Source organism: Panthera onca, chromosome X, assembly GCF_046562875.1.
Source record: "Panthera onca isolate mPanOnc1 chromosome X, mPanOnc1 haplotype 2, whole genome shotgun sequence".
Lineage (NCBI taxonomy): Eukaryota > Metazoa > Chordata > Mammalia > Carnivora > Felidae > Panthera > Panthera onca.
In genome coordinates, this window is record NC_138357.1 from 97785204 (window position 1) to 97798189 (window position 12986).

Consider the following 12986-nt stretch of genomic DNA (forward strand, 5'->3'; position numbering starts at 1 on the left):
GTATAGATTTAGGTTGTCTGAGATCTTTATTATTGGGCATTTATTATAATCTTGCCTCTAGAATTGCTTTAAGTTCTGTTGTGATTTCATTTTTGTTTTTCTCAAAATATTTATTCCTCTTTTGATTTCCTTGACCCATTGGTTGTTTAGGAGTATATTTCCACATATTTGGGATTTTTTCCTCTTGTTAAATTTAGTTTCACACCACTGTAGTCAGAAAAGGAAGTTGGTGAGATTTCAGCCTGCTTACATTTGTTAAGACTTGTTTTGTGACCTAACATAGGATATACCCTGAAGAATATTCCATGTGTCTTTGAGAAGACTGGGTAGTCAGCTGCTGCTGGAAGAAGTGCGGTTTAATATTTTCACTTTAATATTTGGCTCCTGGAGACAGTTTATACTGCCCTGCACAACATACACTTCATTTTATAGGGAACCTGGTTGGTGTTAATGACACTTTCTTCTTAATTTGTTCAAAATAGTGTGCAGAGGCCTGTGAGGTAAAGTGGGCAGCACCCATGAATTTGTTTGCACCCCTCAATGGAAAAAAGAATCCTATTTATAATACTTTATGTAGCTTTTGGGCTAATATAACATTTGTTCTGAAAATAGTACACTGCTCACTAAAAATATTACCCAGCTATGGAAAAATCTGACATTCCCAGAGGACAAAAGTTTGAGAATTAAGTTGTTTTTAAAACAAATTATAGAAAGGGTAAATAAGACATTAAGTTGATTTATTCTTTTTTTAATGTTTATTTATTTGAGAGAGACAGAGAGAGAGAGCAAACACAAGCAGGGGAGGGACAGAGAGAGAGAGAGAGGGAGACACAGAATCCAGACTCCAGGCTCTGAGCTGTCAGCACAGAGTCCGACGCGAGGCTCAAACTCACAAACCACTAGATCATGACCTGAGCCTAAGTCGGACACTTAACTGACTGAACCACCCAGGCTTAGATCTGCTCCCAGACCTGTAAAGAACCCCAACATCTGCATCCAGCATGGTAGCCACACATTCTTTTGAAAACTCTATAAGAGCACACACAAAAGAAGAAGCAAACTGCAAGATACATTTGAGGCCTGTTGTCTGCCTTCTTCTCATCCCAGTTTCATTTCTTTGAATGATTGACCAGGGGAGCCAGGCTTTCCTGATCACTGTAGTCCAAAAGATATTCCACTGGAGAAATTGGCAACTGTCTCTACAAATGGTCCTTCACTCTGAACAGGGCCTTTCTATAGCTCATTGTGGTTTGCAACACTCTGCAGGTGAGTAGGACAGTATTTTGATTAGTTGTAGCAAAGATGATCAAAAAATGAAGCTGTTTCTACAGCAAGAAAGCTGCTAAGATTTTCTCCCCCCCCCCCCCCAAGAAGAGAAGCCATTTTAATAAAACCGAGTTGATTGGCCTTATAAAGCTTTTTCATTAGAGGCTAAACTGGTAGCTAACAGATTCTGTCCCTCCAATATACTGTCTCCTTAAGGGACCAGCAGCACATGTGATTTGAAGAAGAGAGGAGGAGGAAGAGGGGGGTATTATCTACAAAGGCTACTACTAGAAAGGCCCTAATTAATTAAGCAATCCTATCTGACAGGCCTCAGCTGTATACTTTGCAGGGAATGCCAGGAGGAATGGTGCTTTGAGGCAACATAATCTGCAGGATATACACTGCCCACAGCACCAGCTTGTTATTAGGTAAGGGCATTCTTAATAAAATTAAAAAATGCCAGTGCCTTTTCATTTCCAGGGCATTATTAGCATGAGCCTGACAATTACTGATAGCTAGTCAGAACCTTGTTTTCATCGCTCTCTGGGCATTTCCTAATTATGAATAATAATTCCATTAATCATGCACTTGAAACAAGCAAATTATCCAGCAAGTTCATCATAATCAGTTGCATCAAAGAGCCTTTAGGAAGCTCCCACATGGCTTTGTTTCAGACTACCCGTTTGCAGCGCTCCCCAAGTATTTTCTGGAAGTCAGGAGTCAATGGCTTTCCCCTAGCACCGAAAAGTATCCATCGGTAGATGACTTTGCAAATGAAGCCACCACCTTGGTTCTTAGTTATTTAGGTTTAATGGCAGCCTTCTGACTTGCCATACCGACCCTGTGGATGGCCACCAGGGGATGCTACACATTGACAGTCATCACTTGCTCCCTTTTCCAAAGCTTACAAAGGACAGGTCCTTTGGCAGCTACTAAGGGTTCCCGACATTCACGTTTCATCCCAGCTTACCAGCTGGACTTTACTTTTCCCTAGGAAAAGAAGTTTCGTTTTTGGGAGGAGTCTCAAGTGGCCATTGTCTAACAAGAAGGTTTGGTAGACACTGCCCAAGTACAGAGAGTGCAATATCTCTAGAGAAATACTAGAGAATAAACTACTAAATGTTTGTATGCACTTATCAGCACATAATATTTTTAACTAACAGTAATAAACTAGATTTCTCTGTCAGGATGGAAAGCTCCCACACCTCCCACCTGGGTACACTGTGATCTGGCTCAATTATAAATGTGAAAGTCTTTACTTTTTACTATGAAATATCAAATTTCCCCCTTTCCAGTCCATTATAAAATTTGGTAAATCTTTTATTTCGAGATATTAGGTTTTTGTGCTATTTATAAATTTTTTTAATGTTTATTTTTGAGAGATAGAGAACAAGCAGGAGAGGGGTAGAGAGAGAGGGAGACACAGAATCTGAAGCAGGCTCCCAGCTGTCAGCACAGAGCCCGATGAGGGGCTCGAACTCACGAACCGTGAGATCATGACCTGAGCTGAAGTCGGCCGCTTAACCAACTAAGCCACCCAGGCACCCCAGTTTTTTGTCCTATTTCAATTTCTAAAGATCTTACAGTTAGCATCGAGTTTGTGTGTCCAGGGAAGTGGAATGATACAGGTTGTGGTTTGTTTCCCTTCTCACTCCTACTTCCTACAACATAGTACTTTTTGTATGTATGCGTTGGAGTCTTGGATATTTCTTCCACATTGTTCTTACACATGTAGCTACTGTAGGTTTGGGAACAGGGAGGAAAATCAGGGGCATAGAAATACTCATACGTGACATTGCCTGTTGGAGGCCGGTGTCTCAGTTTAATTTGTTCTATTTCTGCCTCCGGCTACTGCTATGTAAGTGTGTGGTGGGCATCAACTTGACTCTGCAACACTCTAGCAGCAATAATGGATTATCTCCCTCTGGTCTCCCGTCAATACGTCATACTTCCAATACCTGCTCTGACTTGAGCATCCCGATGTTTAGCCCGTCAGGGGCTTGAGAAACACTGGAGCTCCTCCCAGAGCTACAGGAACCACCATTGCCCCCTTCTGCAAGAACTATGAAAAACTGGGATGGGAAGAAGAGGCTCCATATTTTTTCCAAGCCTTCCTACACCAGTTTCTAGAGTCTTTTATTTTTAGAAAGAGAGGGAAAGAGAGAGAGAGGCAGTGCATGAGTAAGGGAGAGGTGCAGAGGGAAGGAGGGAGGAGGAGGAAAGAGAAGAAAGAGAGAGGGAGAATATGTTAAGCAGGTTCCATGCTTAGTGCAGAGCCTGACACAGGGCTTGGTCCCACACCTCTGGGATCATGACCTAAGCTGGAATCAAGAGTGGGACGCTCAACCACCTGAACCACCCAGGTGCCCCCGTAATCACTGAAGTCTTACTGGTCTAAACCACTTCAGTGGGACTCGTATCTTCAGAAATGTCTAGATCAGAAAGTGGCATCAATCTTTCTATTCACAATGCCATGACCTTGCAGAGAATTCCTGTCAAACTATTCCCAAAACTCTGATCACTCCCCCTTACATCCAGCGTTATGCCCAGAATTCATGATCCCCAAAGACCACCAGGGAGCCGAGTCCGATGCAAAAGCAAAGAGCCTTTATTCGAGCTAGCTCGAGCTCAATCTCCTAGCTGCAACGACGCAGCGGTGAGATACCGGAGAAAGAGAGCGAGTTTCAAAAGTACAAAGGTTTTATAGGGATCATGGCCTTAACCGATTGGCTGGGGAAGGGTCGTGGACTCAGCCGACTGGCTGCCAAAGTGTGGTCCCAGATCAGCAATTAGCAGCATCACCTGGAACTTGTTAAAAATGCAAATGTTGGGCCTGGTGGTCACAGACCTACTGAATCAGAAACTCTGGGGGTGGTGCTCAGCAATCTGTGTTAAGAACCACTGTGTTTGAGGATCTCTAACATGTTTGGTCTCAGTGTATACAGAACGTTTCTCACTGGTCACCTATTAACCACTGGCTGTCAGCCTTGCTGTGCTATATAAATACCTAACACCAAACACCATCCCCAGAGACTCTGATTAATTGGTTTGGGGAGGGGTAAAATGCTCCCAGGTCATTCTAAGCCTGGACAGGGTTGAGGGCTCCTGCCTCTGGCCCCTACCTGAGAGAAGCCCTCCCTCTTCTACTCACACTTTCCATGCCTCTCACACTCCCCTTCCTCCCACCTCAGACTTCGGAAGAATACATCAATCCGTAGCCTGCTTTCTTAGAAAACATAAGTTACTCAAGGGGAGGAGGCGTGTTCTGAGGTTTGAGCAGGAACTTCTTTCTGCGGCCATGTCGGGGACATAGTCACTAGTCAGCTGGCCTAGGTCAGCTCTTTCACCAGTTGAGAAAGTAGGAAAAAAGAACCCAGTCTCCCCTTCTTGAAGACTCAGCCACAATTTAGAATAAATTCCCTTAGAAAAAACCCATCATTATAACCACTTGGATTTAGGAGGAGTATTTTGGAGAGGAAAAGAAGGAGCCTTTCTTTAGGCACTCTGCATTCTCTCAAAACTATCAAGCATGAGGACTCTCCTTCCTCCCATGTCACAGACTATGAGCCTGGAGTTCTCTCTCATCCAGCAGGAGAATGAACAAGAAAGAGTAATGTCCGAGAGGAGACAAGACCCCCACACAGGCCTTTCGTCTCCGTATTTATTGAGCTCATGAGCTATATTATCCATGTGGTGGACATGAAGAAAACAAGATCTTACACACGTGAACGTGGAGAAAACAATCAGACAGTAATCATTAACTTGTGTGTGTAAGAAGCAAAGGGTCTGGAGAGCAAGTGGAGTTTGTGATATTGGTACCAGATGGAAAATAATTTCCTGCAGGTGATATAACAAGTTACTTGTGATCCCATTACAATATCTGGCTAGCTAACCTCGGGCGCCTTTGCCCCAGGGTGACGGCTTTCGGCCCTAAGCTATTTTCTAATCCATTTATGTAAGTAGAACCTATTTTCCCAGACTCCCATCTCTAGGTCTTGGCTAATTTTGAGATGAGAGGGTGCATGATTAGTAGCAGATCTGATTCTGTTCCCTCTAAATGCCTTTGAGTAGATGGTCCTCATAGAAAGGCCATTTTAAGATTAATTGGATTCATAAGATCTTCTTTTTTGTTTTTTAAACCAACTGTTTTTTTTTCACCATCAAGTTTGGACTAACAGGGAAAATCCCACTCAATATCCTAGTAGTCCAGGTTCTCGCCTATTCAATTAGGGATTAGACAAAATAATCCCCCAAAATTTCTTTCAGTTCTAATAGTGTATGAGTCCAATATTTCTTACCAAAATCAGGATTAGATTTCTCCACCCCACTGAAGCTCACTTATCACACATTTATCGAATCCTAACATTTGCTCTATATCACATCACTACATAATTTGTTTACATATGTCTCTTCCTATTTTTACAGAAGCTCCTCAATGACAGAACTATGTTTTATTCTTGTTGTGTCCCTATCACAAAAGGGACTCTCAATAAATCCTGTTTGAATGAATGTTTGTTGAATGTCTTTGAAGAAATGCAAGTTACAGATAACTGTCAGTTGTGGTTTGTGGATAAAAAAAAAACTATCAGTGAAGAAACCAATGTTTGTTATTCTCTTCTTATGAGCCTAGCACCATGCCATGATTCTGGAAGACTGAGGGGAAATAAAAGACATGGTTCCTGAACTCATGAAAAACGAACTCCAACTGCAAAAGAAAAAACGCTACCAAAGCACACAGAGCTGTGTTCTGGTACATTAGCGGAGTTTTCCTAGAAAGCATATGAACAAAAAATCCAAAAGCAAATATACTTCCAGCCACATGCTCTTAAACTGCTGTGATAAGACGTGAAGTAAGTGGTTTTCCACAGTGGACGAAGATGCATTTTTAGCCGAGGATCACCACATCACAAATATCATACCCATCTGTTGTTGGTGCAGCTGGGCGATAGAATAGAATGTTGTAATTAAGCCCATACACACCTTATTTGTTTTGTTATACCGAAAAAAATTAATAACGTTGGGTCTTAGCTTCCTCATATGTAAAATGGGGACAATAGAATTCATCTCATCGGGTTGTTGTGATCATCACGTAAGTAATTACAAGTAGAAACCATGGCTTGGCTCTTAATTACCACAGTATCAATGTCTGACCTTCCTTATTACTGAACATATTACACTGCTGAGATTGTGAAGATACTAATGCAAAATGTTTGTTAATCTTAACTAAAAATCAGAGTCCTTGATAAAAGCCGTGCACGCACACACACACACATTGTTTATGCATCTCTCCGACTTCAGTGAGCATCTTTATGTTCTTTTGAATTTTATCAGGTAATTTACATATCTGTACTTCATTAGACCTGATTTATCTTATTTGGAACATACTTTCCCGTTTCATTATTTTCCTTTACTCTGTGTTAGGGTTTGTGCATCCTAATAGCCACCTCTCCCAGTCTTCACAGACTGGCCATGGACAGGCGAAGACACTAACACATCAGCCCAACCAGAAACTGTAGGTGCTTTTCAAACCTTTGTGTGATTCCAAGCCATGGTCTTGTTCATAGCAGCCCTCAGGCTTCTGGAGTACATCATGTCCCGTTGATGCTCTGAGATAGGCAAGACTGAAATCAGTTCCTTGTGTAGTAGCAAGAAATGTTGGGGTGCTCCGTGTGTGGTCCAACTTCTTTGCTCCTGATGGAAAAGCTTGGAGGTTGAGTTTATCACCCATTTGCTCCACACTGAGGGTGTGAGGGTGTGAGGAGGAACACTTGCCCCAATGCTCATTCAGGCTTCTGCTTTGTACTCTCCATAGCCTCCAGCACCTGACACAGGTCCCATCCTGTTGGCTCTCAGAGACAGGTAAGTAAGACGCCACATTCTTTTTTTAAAAAAATTTTTTTAACGTTTATTTATTTTTGAGACAGAGAGAGACAGAGCATGAACGGGGGAGGGGCAGAGAGAGGGAGAGACAGAATCGGAAACAGGCTCCAGGCTCTGAGCCATCAGCCCAGAGCCTGACGCGGGGCTCGAACTCACCGACCGCGAGATCATGACCTGAGCCGAAGTCCGACGCTTAACCGACTGAGCCACCCAGGCGCCCCAAGAAGCCACATTCTTCAGCAGCAGAAAATCTGGGGTGCTAACTGTGCAGGTTAACTTCTTCCAAGGAGAACTTGGGAGCTGGGCTTTATTACCTGCTTGCTCTGTGCTGAGACAGGGGAGGAGCTGTGGGAAGTGCCTACAAGTCTGTTTAAAATAGTCACTTTCTTCTCTGTAGCCCCTGAGGGAGTAGCAAATGCCAGCCCTGTCAGCTCCCAGAGAGGTGAATTGGAAGCCAGCTACTAGGGTACAAATAGCCAAGGGACAACATTTGAGGTATAAATAGGTAATCTGGTGTATTACTCATCAGAGGTGGACTCCCTAGGAAGCAAAATGATGCTTCAGCATCATCAGAACCTCTCAGCTGCATGGGCCTGTGGGAATGCTGGAACTTTCTGAGGAGTTGCAGAGTATTCTAGGTAGAGAGAAGGAGCTAGGTTGCAAACAGGAAACTAATTTATAAAGGCATTGCTGGAAAATTTCCTAAGGTTTCTCAGAGAAAGGAATCTGAATTCTGAAGACAACCAAAAGTTGTAGTCCTTCCTTCTCTCATTGCAAATATGTACTCAGTTTTTTGCCTAATTTTGTATTTATAATCTGGCATCATTATCCTTACATAAGGATCTCAAAATTGTATAAACTTCTTATCCCACAACACCTGGACCCAAACTTGCAACTGACCTCTTAACTTTGCACTTACTTGTATTATTTGCTCTCAGATCCTTTCTCCATCCTGCCTATCCCATTTAATTTCTGTTGGTCTGCACAATTCTAATTAGTAGAAGAAAGGTAAATATTCCCAAATTACTTCTTTTCATGAATCAGCGAAATTGATAGAAAGTCGGACTATAGATTTAATTTGGAATGTCAATGAAAGTAAGAGCTGTTGTTCTACGTTTACAGCTGCATTATATTCAAATTGGTACTGAAGTGAAAAACACACACTGATTTCACAGGTAATCTAGTTCTCCAAGGCCATACAATGTATGAATCAATTATAGCCTTTTATACTGATTTAATCCTTTCTTTAGTGGGACCTAGCACACAAAAATACAGTATTTCTCTCTACTATTTTTGATCATATAGTAGCTGACCCTGTTTTATTCCTCAAGGGCCTGAGCCTAATGTGCATCACATCCTATGCACTGAAGGAGTATGGATAATCTAGCTGCTGAAAAAAGAAGAATGTTTTTAATCAAATGTTACACATATAAAATAGTATGTATAAAACATATAACGCATTTAAAGAATAATGAAATGGTCAATCCCATCACTAGCCAATACGATGCCTTTGTATGATTAAGAGAAAGCTGTACTTCAGGCTGTGCCTTCCCAGGATCGTGGGGGAAAACATGGCAACATAGGAGAACCCAGTTTTCAGAACCCACCACAAAAACTAATGACTGGACACTATCCACAGACAACTATGGCTCTGGAATATCTCTAGAGTCAACTTAGGCAGTTTTAACAACACAGTGGAACCAAAAGGCCAGAATAATTGCTCGAGAAAAGAAGGATGATGACTTCATTTTGCCTACATTATCCCACCCCCCAAGCTGGAATTTTCAACACCAAGAAAGAACTCAGCTATAAAAAGTTCCTCTGGGCAGGAAAAGAGCAGGGTGACTGGCCAGCTTCTTGGGACACTGTGTAAAGGTCCTGCTTTGTTTTCACTGCAGCCAAGCCAGCAAAGCTGAGATACTATGAATCCAGCTAGGAACAGGGATGGCAAGCAGAGGCTGTCGTTAGCATATAATAGGAGCAATCATGATTTCCACAAACCTGCTCATCAAACTCTGCAGAATTCACCACTTATGAAGCCAAAGGTCGGTCTTCCATCGCAGATCCCTGAAAATCTCTCTAGCTCTCACCCAGTAGGTTTTCACATTTGCCGATGCCAGGTTCCCGAGTCTCTCCCTGCTTGCCCCCACCCACCCACCGGACTCCAGGACCTGCACTGGCAGAAATCCATTGTCTCTCTACCTCTGCAAATATAAGATGCCAACTGCCTGAGTCCCTCTGCCTCATCCCTACAAGCTTGGGAGCCACACTTACAGCCAGATCTAACTTCTGCAGCTATGAGGCTGAAAACACCAGCCTAGAACCCCCTGGCTGAACCCCAGCATTGGTCCCATGCTCAAGGCTAGCACATCCAGCTGTGTACCTGCACATCACCTGCCTGATGCCAGTCACTGGCATCTAGTGTGCATGCCTGGGGGAGAGTCTACATCCACAAGAGAGCACATGGACAACCAGGGCCCTGGCAGTTGCTTGTAGGTCAAAATCAGGTGTTCCTTTATCACTGGCTGACATCAGTGTGCTCATGTAGAGCTAGGCCCTCCAGCTGTGTACTTGCACACCACCAGCCAAACCTTTCTAACTGACTCCATGGTAGTATGTATGCACAGGGGGACACTGTGCATCCACAGGACAGCACGCCAACAGCTAGGGCCTTCACAACTGTCAGTGAGCCCATAGTGGGCAATGGCCCTTGCTACCTGCCCTGGCCCCTATCACTATGAACGTATCTACAACTGGCTTCTGCCACTACATAGGCACCTGCAGATTACCACCACAGCTGAATGTGTGCAAACCATTGGCTCTGGCCACCATCACCGCCTGCCCTGGTCCCTAGATACCAGACCTGAGACACATATTAGGACCCCAACAGCCCTAGTAGCCATTGTAATCCTCTAACAGTGCTCACCAAGGACCACAGAGTTGTCAAAGGTATGAACTGCAGTGACCTGAGCTGAAGAGGCCTCACACCCTCTGTGACCTGGTGTCACCAGGCGTCTCCACACTTGGCACCCTATACCACTAACCTCAAGGTCATACCACAAGCCATTATGTTCTTATGCACAGGTGAAAGGCTTCCCTTACTGAAATTAGTCCCTCAAGCCTGGAAGAGGTGACTGCTTCTTCAAGTGTGCAGGAATCACCCCAAGGCTAAAGAGATTATGAAGAATCAAAATGGGAAATAGGTCTCCAAAGGAATACAGCAAACCTCCAGCAATTAGCTCCAAAGAAATGGAGATTCAGGAATTATCCAATAAAAGAACTCAAAATAATTGTTCTATGGATGCTCAGAGAGCTACAAGAGAAAATGGACAAACAGTTTATTGATATCAGAAAACAATACAAGAATAGAATGAGAAGTTACACAAAAAAATAGAAAACAAAAAACAACCAAATTTTGGAGCTGAAGAATATAATGATTGAAGAATTCAATGCAGAGCTTCAACAGCAGAGTTAAACAAGCAGAAGAGAGAATCAGCAAGTTACAAAGACAGATCAATTGAATTACCCAATCAGAGATGAAAATAGGAAAAACAATGAAAAGAAATGATGAAAGCCTAAGGAACTTGTGGGACACCAGCAAAAGAAATAATGAATGCACTGGTTGCAGTCCTAGAAGAGAGAGATAAAGGGCTAGAATGTTTCTTTTAAGAAATAATGGCTTAGAAACTCCCAAATCTGGGGAGAGATTTGGACATCCAAGTTCATGAAGCTAGTAAGTCATCTCAAAATTCTATCCAAAGTGATCTCCTCCAAGATACAATAATAAAACTGTCTAAAGCCAAAGAGAATTTTAAAAGTGGCAAGGAAAAAAAAATCTCTCATATAAGGGAAGCCCAAAAAAGCAATCAGAAAATATTTCGGCAGAGAACTTACAGGCCAGAAAAGAATGGGATGCTATATTCTAAGTACTAAAAGATACTGCCAGCCAAGAGTACTTTACCCAGAGTTACCCTTCAGAACTCAAGGTCAAATAAAGACTTGCCCTAATAAACAAAGCTGAAGGAATTCATCACTACTAAATCTGCCTTACAAGAAATGCCAAAAATAGTTCTCCAAGCTGAAGCAAAAGATAAAAAAATAGTAAAATAAAAACGTAATAAAATATACAATACACTGGTAAAGGTAAACATATAGTCAGATTCAGAAAACCGTAATAACTGCAACCTAGTGGTATGTTAACTAATTAGCTCTAGCATAAACTTTAAACAACAAACATATTAAAAATAAGGACAATTTATTAATGGATACAAAACATAAAAAGATGTAAATGGTGACATCATAAACATAAAATAGGGGAGCAAAAGCAGAATTTTTGTATGTAATTGAAATTAAATTGCAATTAGCATACAATAGACTGATAGATATCTATGTATCTCTGTCTCTATAGGTAGGTATAGAGATATAGATAGATGTTTTATGTAAGCCTCATGGGAACCACAAAGCAAAATTCTGCAATAGATACCCAAAAGAAAAGAGGATCAAAGCATACCACAACAGAAAATGATCAGTTTATAGGGTGCCTGGGTGGCTCAGTTGGTTAGGTGTCCGACTTTGGCTCAGGTCATGATCTCATGGTTCACGAGTTCAAGCCCCATGTCAGGCTCTGTGCTGATAGCTCAGAGCCTGGGGTCTGCTTCAGATTTTGTGTCTCCCTATCTCTTTGCCCCTCCCCTGCTCATGCTCTGTCTCTGTCTCTCTCTCTCAAAAGTAATAAAAACATTAAAAAAAAAAGAAAATGATCAGTTTATAAAGGAAGGCAACAAGAAAAGAAGAAAAAATATGGCACTATAAAACACCCAGAAAACAATAAGATGGTATTAATAAGCCCTAGTCTGTCAACAACTACTCTAAATATAAACGGATTAAATTCTCCAATCAAAAGACATAGAGTGGGTAAGATGGGCAAAAACAAACAAACAAACAAAAACAAGCAAACAAAAAAAAAATCAAAACGAAAAAACTCAAACCCCCCCAAAACAATAAAACAAGACCCAGCTACACACTACTGACAAGAGACTCACTTCAGCATTAAGGACACACATAGGCTCAAAGTATAGGGATATTAAAATACATTCTGTGCAAGTAGCAACTAGAAGAAAGCAAGGTAACCATAATTCTATCATACAAAATAGACTTTAAGCCAAAAATAGTTAGCAAACAAAAGTAGTCATTATATAAGGGGGTCAATTCCTCAAAAAGGTATAATCATAAGCATATATGCACCCAACTTTGGAGCACTTAAATATATTACACAAATACTAACAAATTTGAAGGGAGAAATAGACAATAATCCAATAATAGTAGGGGACTTTAATGCCCCACTTTTAGCAATGGATAAATCATCCAGACAGAAAATCAACAAGGAAACTTGAATCATACTTTAGATCAAATGGAATTAACAGACATATACGGAACATTCCATCCAACATCAGCAGAATACACATTCTTCTCAAGCACACACAGATTATCTCTAGGATAGATCATATGATATGTCACAAAACAAGTCTTAGCAATTTTTTTTTCTTTTTTAAGATAGAGCACGAAAGGGGAGGGGGCAGGGGGAGAGAGAGAATCTTAAGCAGGTTTCACATTCAGTGTGGAGCCTGAAGTGGGGCTCAATTCCATGGCTCTGGGATCATGATCTGAGCCAAAATCAACAATCAGACATTCAACTGACTGAGCCACCCAGGTGCCCCAAGTCTTAGCAAATTTAAGAAGATTTCAATTGTACAGAGTATCTTTTCTGACAACAGTGTTATAAAAATATAAATCACTAAGAGGAGGAAAGCTGGATAAAGCACAAACATGGGGAGATTAAA